This window comes from Pteropus alecto, unplaced genomic scaffold, assembly GCF_000325575.1.
Source record: "Pteropus alecto unplaced genomic scaffold, ASM32557v1 scaffold177, whole genome shotgun sequence".
In the NCBI taxonomy this organism is placed as follows: Eukaryota; Metazoa; Chordata; class Mammalia; order Chiroptera; family Pteropodidae; genus Pteropus; species Pteropus alecto.
Window position 1 is genome coordinate 11,619,279 of NW_006442207.1, and position 8,574 is coordinate 11,627,852.

Below are 8,574 nucleotides of genomic sequence, written 5' to 3' on the forward strand. Positions count from 1 at the left end.
ATCGTAATAATAGGGACAGTGAGATACAGAATTTCCTTTTTACTTTTCAGGCCAAAGCGAGATGCTGGTATGGCGATTTCAAGTAGGAAAAGACATTACTCTCTATCTGGTAAAAGAAAACCTATTATTAGCTAAATACTTCTATTTAAATGACTTAAATTTAAATCGAATGCTCCAGCTGGTATTTCTTACAAACGTGAGCAGACTTAAGTTGCTTTGCAGTATTGAGATAATGTTGTATTTACAACTTAAGATAAAGTGTTAGCAAAGAGATCAAAATGAAATCGTAGGTCTATATTTAAAAATTATAATTCTGATGTGAAAATTTGCAAGGTATCTGACACATTAAGATTTTACTGATACCGATATACCAGATTTTTAAAACGGCACCATTCAACATCTCATAAAGTTACAAGAAAAGTCTTTCTCCCTGAACAATGAAGGTAAAAACTAGCAGCAGAGCCCTTTGTTGACCCCCTTGAAATGGAATCAATTTAAGAATGTGAGCAGTTGTTAGATAGTATTAGTAATAGAACTTTGAACAGAAAATTCTTATTACTCTTCTTTCAAGCTTCTGGATCAGTCTCGTTGACGAGTGTCAGAAACCTGCAAGACAAGTTGTTTAAAGACTGTTACTATTTGCAGGACTCTTTTTCCTGAGAATCAAGAATTACTTGATGCTGTGCAACACTAACAAAATATAGAAATTGATTACTGACAGTAATATAAAACTAGAACTGACATTCGTAACCACCAACTTCTGATTTCTGTGCTTATCAGAGCACATTCATTGTCCTCACTGATTTTTGTATTTTTCATGTATAATAAATTATTTAAATATCATGAATATTTCAAACACACTTCACAGCATACAGAGAACAATATGAAAAATAAGTTCTCACTAGGCAGTTTTAACAAATATTAGCATTTTACCACATTCAATTCTTTTTTTAATATTTATTTATTTAAATTAGTTTCAAATATACAGTACATTGGTTAGATATCTATATAGTTCATAAAATGATCCCTCCAATTGCTCCCTCCTTCTCTCGCCCTCCACCTAGCCATCATATTAATGCCAACTGCAGTCTACAGCCATGCCAGCCTGAACAAGCCCGATCCCGTCTGATCTCAGAAGCTAAGCATAGTTGGGCCTGGTTAGTATTTGGATGGGAGATCACCTAGGAAGAACAGGTGCTGTAGGCGTAAAAAGTAAAAAATAAGGGATTTTTTACAGTAAGCTGACAAGGTCCTTGCAATCTGTGAGGTCAACCAAGGGTTGCCTCGCCTAAAAAAAAAAAATGCTAACTGCATTCCCTATGCCATGCTCCCCATCCCCATGCCCAGCTATCAACTACTAATTTGTACTCTTTAGCCCTTCACCCCATTCTCTCAGCCTCCCAACCTCCGTCCCCTCTATCCGTCACCCAATTGTCCACTATATTGGTGAGTCTGTTTTTGATTAGTTTGTTCTTTTTGTTCCTTAGATTCCACATATAAGTGAAATCATATGGTATTTATCTTTCTCTGTCTGACTTATTTTACCCAGCATAATAACTTCTAGGTCCATCCATGTCATTGCAAATGATAGGATTTCATTTTTTTAATGGCTTAATAATATTCCACTGTATATATGAACCATAATTTCTTTATCGAATCATCCGTTGATGGGCTTTTAGACTGCTTCCATATCTTGGCTTTTGTAAATTGTGCTGCCATGAATATTGGGACATTCAATTCTTTTTTTTAAAGACATGTATTACTGTATTTTACAAAATCTTTTGGTTCCCTTCTCTTATTAGAAGTAATTACCATCCTGAAGTCGCTCCTTCCTGTCCATTTTAATACTTTAAGCACAGATGTATATATCCTTAAACACACACACACACACACACACAATATATATATATATACTATTGTTTCTTTAACATTTGCTGAAATGATATACTGTAAATATCCTTCTATAACATGCATTGCTTTTACTCACCAGAATCTTACGAAGATTTATCCAGGCCAATTTGTTTAGTTTTATTTCATTCATTTTTTTTTTCTTTTTTATTTAGGTATGTCTTAGTCAATTCTGGCTACTATAATAAGAATATCACAGACTGGTTGGCTTAGACAACAGACATTTATTTCTCATAGTTCTAGAGGCTGGTAACTCTGAGACCAGGGTGCCAGTATGGATGGGTCTGGTGGGGTTGTGGGGAAGAAACAAGCTCTGACATGTCTTTTCTTGTAAGGGCATTAATGTCATCGGGAGGGCTCCACCCTTATGACCTAATTACCTCTCAAAGTCCCCATCTCCAAATGCTATCACATTGGGGATTAGGGTTCCAACATATGAGCTTTGGGGGGGACACAAACATTCAGTCCACAGCAGGGTATAATGCACATGCAATGAAATGCACAACTCTTAACACATAGCTTAAAACCTTTACCCAGATCAAGCTGGAGACCATTTCCAGCACCGCACAGGTCTTTGTGTCCCCTCCCAGTTCATACTTCTCAGGGGCAACGACTAATATAACCACTAGCACCATAGATTAATTTGGGCTATTTTGAAATTTATGTAAATGAATCATACAGTATGTGCCCTAAGAATCTGTCTTTTTTTTTTGTTCAGCATTGTGTCTTCATCCAGTTTGTTACATGTAATAGTTGTTTGTTCTTTATCATTGGTATATAGTATTCTATTGTTTGAATGTAACACCACTTATTGACCCATTCAGCAATGGTGGACATTAGAGTGCCTTTCAGTTTTGAGTTATTATGAATAATGGCATGTAAATATTTTTGTACATTTTCTAGTGGACATATGCATTAATTTCTCTTGGATCTATATCTAGGGCTGCAATTGTGGGTCCTAGTATAGGCATACTATATAGAGCTGAGTAGGAGCAACAGAGATCATATGGCTCAAAAAGTCAAAAATATTTACTACCATTTGTTTAACAAACATTTAGTGAAAACTTGTTATGTGTCAGACATTGTTCTCAGCACCGAGAGGGTGTGAGAAAACAGACCAACATCCTTGTGCTTATAGAGCTGGCATCAGTAATAATTGTGAATTAATAATCAGACATTATCTACCTGTTTTCTTGGCTATCCATTGGTGAGACTTTTTTCTATTTTGTTTTTAAAAGCCTGGGCAGTGGCAACCCTTCATGTGTTAATAATCATGGCTAAGAACTTTGGCCCGAAAGAGTGGGATTTTCCCAAGGATCTCCTGGCATAAATTGTCCAGTTCCTACCACAGTAAATAGCATCCTCAAGTGGAAATTCAAAATCCTTCCTCACTAGCACCGCCCATCTCTGTGGAGTATTCTTGCAGTGTGCTTGTGCAGGATGCTTTGTACTTATAGACTGGGCTGGGCCAGCTCTGACCTCTGCCAGTAGACACCCCTGAAGTCGGCAGTAGTCACCCTCAGCTGCAAGGACAATGTGCAGTAATACTTGGCCTAGTGCTCTTTCCTTAGAAGAAATGACTTGTTTTATGTTCAAACCTTTTAATATGCCCCCCAAGAAATTAAATATTCAGAAAACTTCCTCCTCCCCTTTCCCTCACTAAAAATTAAAGAAGAAAAAAAAGAACTCCAGAAAAATAGAAAACATCTGACCTCCATGAGAGTAAAAACAAGCAAACAAACAAATAAAACTCTTGTAAATTACTTTTACTCATAGCATGTGACAGTATCCATGAAAATCCGTGAAATAAAAAACAATTTAGAAAACATTGCTTTCAGTCCATGCAGTAAACACCTTACTTTGAATGTAGAGAAAGAAGTGCACACTTAGTAGAAAATATATTTCTTCCAGCTCTCATTAAATAAATGTTGAATAAATATTTTAAAAATAGAGATTTGATGGGGCCCCACGTCTTAGTTTTCCCTTGCCTAAGTCATTGTTTCCTCCACCTAGACTGTGAGCTCCACAAGGGAGGACATTCTTGCTTGTGACTAAATTCCCATTTGTGGAATAATACATGAGCATAGTGCTTACTCAGCAGAATTCCTGGCATAGCATACAGTAGGGGCTTAATAAACAACTGCTGATATTACTTGTGATATAGTAGTAATAATAGTAGTAAACACCATTGTTATCGTTACTATTATTATTATCATGATCATTATTATAGCAAAAGGGAGGGTTTTTTTGATACTGACTAGATCAGCCCTCATATATTAAAGACTAAAGAAAAAGTTAGAAAACTGAGCAACACCACAATTCCCCTAGCTACGCAGACCGAGAACCTACAATTGTCCTTAATACTTCTATTTCCCTCATCCCTGACAAATATTACCAAATACTTGTCACTAGAGGCCACTCTCGCTTCTAAAGTTCCCTTAGTTCCATCCAAGACCATCGTCCTAGTCCAACCTGTTGCCACCTCTTATATTCCACTGCAGAATTCTAACTATCCCCCTCATCCACCAGACCCCTTCACTGGAGACCACAGTGATCCTTTCAAAATGCAAATTGAAAACAAACAAACCTTTTATTATTATAGAAGAAGTACATGTGTATAGAAGGATATATTATAGAAGAAATTTTTAAACTTTAAATTAATTTTTAAAATGTAAAACTTTATATTCCCAGCCCCACAGATTACCACCATTTATACTTTAGTGTATGTCTGTCCCATCTTGATAACATTTGTCACAATTACAATTTTGTATGTATTTGTATAATTTTTAAAAACAATGTGTATCTTCTCCAAAGGTGGGTAATAAAACGCCCTAAGGACAAGGACCTTCTCTGATTTGCCCAAAGTATAGCCTCAGTTCCTAACGGAGTGGCTAACACGTGTTGGTAACTTAACAAATATTCATTGAGTGAATAAATAAACAAATGAAGTCCTTAAAAAAAGTAAACAATAACTTAGTAAGTATATTTTGGGGTGTGTGGGCCACTCACACCAACCCTCTTTCTTAGAATTAATTTCGTAACCCAATGGCTTGGCTGGCTGAGAGTCACATTTGTACTACATGACTCCACCCATAATAATTGATTGGGGCAGGGTGGACACATGACCCAAACTAGGCCAATCAGATTGTTTTCCCTGGGAACTGGAATCTGGACTCCAGAGACAGCCAGTAAGTGTCAGATGTGTCTGGAACTGAGGGACTGGTAGACATTTGGGTGGTGGTGGGGCTCGTGCCATGTCGGTGAAGAAACAGAGAAAAACAGTCTGCAGATAGAGAAGACTAGAACAGACACACAGTGCTAAGCAGAGATAAGAGATGGAGAAAGTGATCGTGTTCTCAAAGATTTGCTACTTCCTGGTCCTATCTACTCCAAGAAGCCCAGTATGGATAATGAGATATCTCTGTACATTGAAAATAAAGCCCCCTCTCCTTCTTTAGCTGGCTCAGCTCAGTTTCTAGTACTTGCAAACCAAAGTGTCACAACTAAGACATGTGCTATTCATATATTAGATGGTAAGATTCATCAAAGTGATCTGCCTAGGGCAACACTTTGTTGATAGCAGTCCAAATCCCAGCCAGATTCACCAAGGTGGGGAAACCCAGCCTACTGAGGCTTCCTTTGCCTGCTCAAGCCTACTGGGTAAGACATGAACCGACTATGGGGATATCTTCTGCTTCAGACAGAGGGGGTAGGATATGAGCTGGAGTCAGACTCCCTTTGAGAGTCTTGAATCTTTCACCTGAAAGAGACATATAGATTCAAACAGGACAAAGAATAGTAATTTCTATGACATTTTTGAATAGAGAACTGAAAAAAAAGAGGGGGGTCAAGTTAAAACTAGAGTCATATTTTTGGTTGTGCCTTCAGGCTATTTAAAGGAACTGCCTTTGAATTCCCCAAGGGATTTTTTTTTTCTGTTCTTTTTGTCATTCAGTGGCCAAATCAGGGTTTGCTGTCTTCTGGAAAATCCAGGGAATTTTGAAAAAGAAAATCTGTGGTGGCTTATGGTTAAAATGGAACCATGCAAACTGATCTTTTATACAAAGATGGTGTTGGTAACCCCCTACCAGGTTGGAATACAACTAAAGGCATATTCGGTAGTTGAGACAGATGGTATGAAACCATCCTCATTCGCATCCTTGAAGGTCTTAAAACACAGTACGCTAGTTTGGGGGCCAGATGTCTGGTCAGTGTTAGGGACACAGCCTGGAGTTATGCAATAATATTTTTTTCTTCCACTAATTTAATTGCATCCTCGGCCTCTTTGGCCATGCATGTTACCACATTTCCCTCTGGTTTTCCAGGGCACAGTCATTTACTGAGGCTGGAACTTCAGGTGGTTCTCTCCAAAAAAATTTCTGCTGCATAAGGACCCTCACCAGAGTCAGCTAACATGGGAAACTGAGACTCAATGGCACCATGTAAAGAAGCCTGTTGCGATTTTGCTGATAAACGTGGTTTTGAGATTCAGAGAGAGGTGGCTTCTACCACCTGGTGGTTTGGCAAACAGTGGTGTGGGGGCTATTATTATGGCTGCAGTTAGTGAACAGTGGGGCTGAGCCGACAGGGCAGTTCTGGGGCTTCAGCCTGGTCCCCTTCCCCGGCAACCAAGGAGAGGAGAAGTCAGGCCAGCAAGTTACTTCTCTCTGGGGAGAATGGAAGTTGGCCTCGCTGTCTACTCCAAGTCCAGGAGGGACCATCCTCAAGACACCCCTCATACATATGTCTGTTAGGGCTGATTTGAGAGAGAGAGGGAAAAGAAGGAGAAAGAGAAAAAAAGGAGAAGGAGAAAGAGTAAGAGAAAGAGAGAAGCATGAGTGCCTTGGACTGCTCATAGCCTGTAGATTGGCAGTTTATCTGTTTTCAGGCGGTCCTGCTTGTTCCTGCCAGAAGTTAGCCAGGGACTGAAAGGGATACATCTTGGGCCAGCTGCTGGATAAAGATGCTAAAACCACTTTGGTCAGGAGGGGGCGCCAAATTTCACTCAAATGTGCACATCTTTGGGTAATGGGTTAGACCTCACTTTATATTAATAGTTATCTACCATGCTAGGGCATGGTAGGGACCAGAAAGATCACCAGAAACCCACATATGGGAAGCAACTTCAAGGTCACAAGGCTGGGTTGTGGTTGAGCAGGACTAGAACCCAGGCTAAGTCTTGCTCAGAAACTATTCAAGTCTTTTTAGACATCACTTTTATCAGCAGCATCTACAAATATCTGTTGAGATTCCAGAAATTTTAAAAGATAACCATTTATTGAGTCTTTTTTATGCATAAAGCCCTGTTATGGGTGTGCTGGGTGGGATGTGGGTGGCAGGTGACCAAGGTTATGGGTGGCGGGGATAGGGAGGCCAGAGTCTAAGTTCACGGTCCTCAAGACCCTCGCTGGCTTCTTACTGGTTTAGAAGGCACAATCCAAGCACAGCAAACTTGAACAATAAAATATGCAAATAAGCATTCACTATGTAGCAATTGAACTGTCAGGAGGCAACATATGATTAGTAATCAACTGAATGATTAGCAATTGCCATAAACTTTCTGAAGAGGAAGAGAGAATTATACTGTGCCTTTGTTTAGCACTTACTGATTTCAGTGATTTCCTGTATTTTGTCTTCTTTGGGGTGGTCACGGTGACTACATGGGAGAGGAGGTGGGTGGGCTCTGCATATGGGGAGCAGATAGGATTTGCATGTACACAAACCACCCCCCCCACCCCGCCCCACAAGACACACACGATCCCTGCCCTTGAGGAACATTCTGCCTTGCTGGGGGTCCAGGGAGTGTGTGATGCTTGTGTGGATGGAGAATTGGAATGATGGACCCTGAGTTCAAGGAAGAGTAATGTTCTAGATCTGCCTGTGTTTGTAAATGTGCTAAGTGTGCTCTTTAAACAAGCTCTGTCTGTGAATAGGCTCGTACGCGTGTTGGTGGACAAAGACAGCTAATCTGGAATTACCTGTATGTGTGGCATCAGGCAGCTTGCTTAGTTACCCTCAGCCCCAGTTTGCCTCTCTGTAAAATTGGAATAAATAACCTTTCTGGTCTTTTCCAGTTGAAAAATTCTTTGGCTCTAAACATCCTACAATTATGTTTTTGAAAAATCAGATTTTCAGGTATCATTCAGTTTGCATCTTTATTTTGAGTCCTCTTTCCTTTTTTATCCTAAAAAATTTTTTTTGGTATCTTTACAATTATATTTTGTCATTTGAATTCACACAAGGTCCTGGGATTGGGTCATCCCCAGTTCATAAATGAAGGTGGCAAAGTAGGCGTTTACCTAATTCTCTCCAGCAGTACTAGCTCCTTGAGCAGATGTTCTCAACACAGACCACCCAGTGTACCTATTATGTGCCAGGCATGCTGGGGTATGAAACAGTGAGATGCAGTGCGGTCTCCAAGGAGCCTTCAGCCGATCTCAATCATTTCTGGGGAGCACCAGGCACATGTGAGGCACTCGGTAAATGTGTGTTGAACAGCAAGGAATGCTTAAGGTGCTGTTGGGAAAGAAAGGGTTGAAATGTAGCCAGGGAAGAAGGGGGAGCCTGTACCATTTTATACTTAAAGCATCATGGGCATACGGCCCCAGGAGGGAAGAAAAGATTTTCTCCCACAGGTATAAATAACTTTTACCCAACTAATCCCCA

The 8,574-nt window shown here is 39.7% G+C and overlaps 1 pseudogene; it reads left to right on the forward strand.

Annotated features, from left to right (window-relative positions):
* The first annotated feature begins 1,087 nt into the window (after nt 1–1,087).
* LOC112470155 lies at nt 1,088–1,206 on the forward strand (annotated as a pseudogene).
* Nucleotides 1,207–8,574: the final 7,368 nt, after the last annotated feature.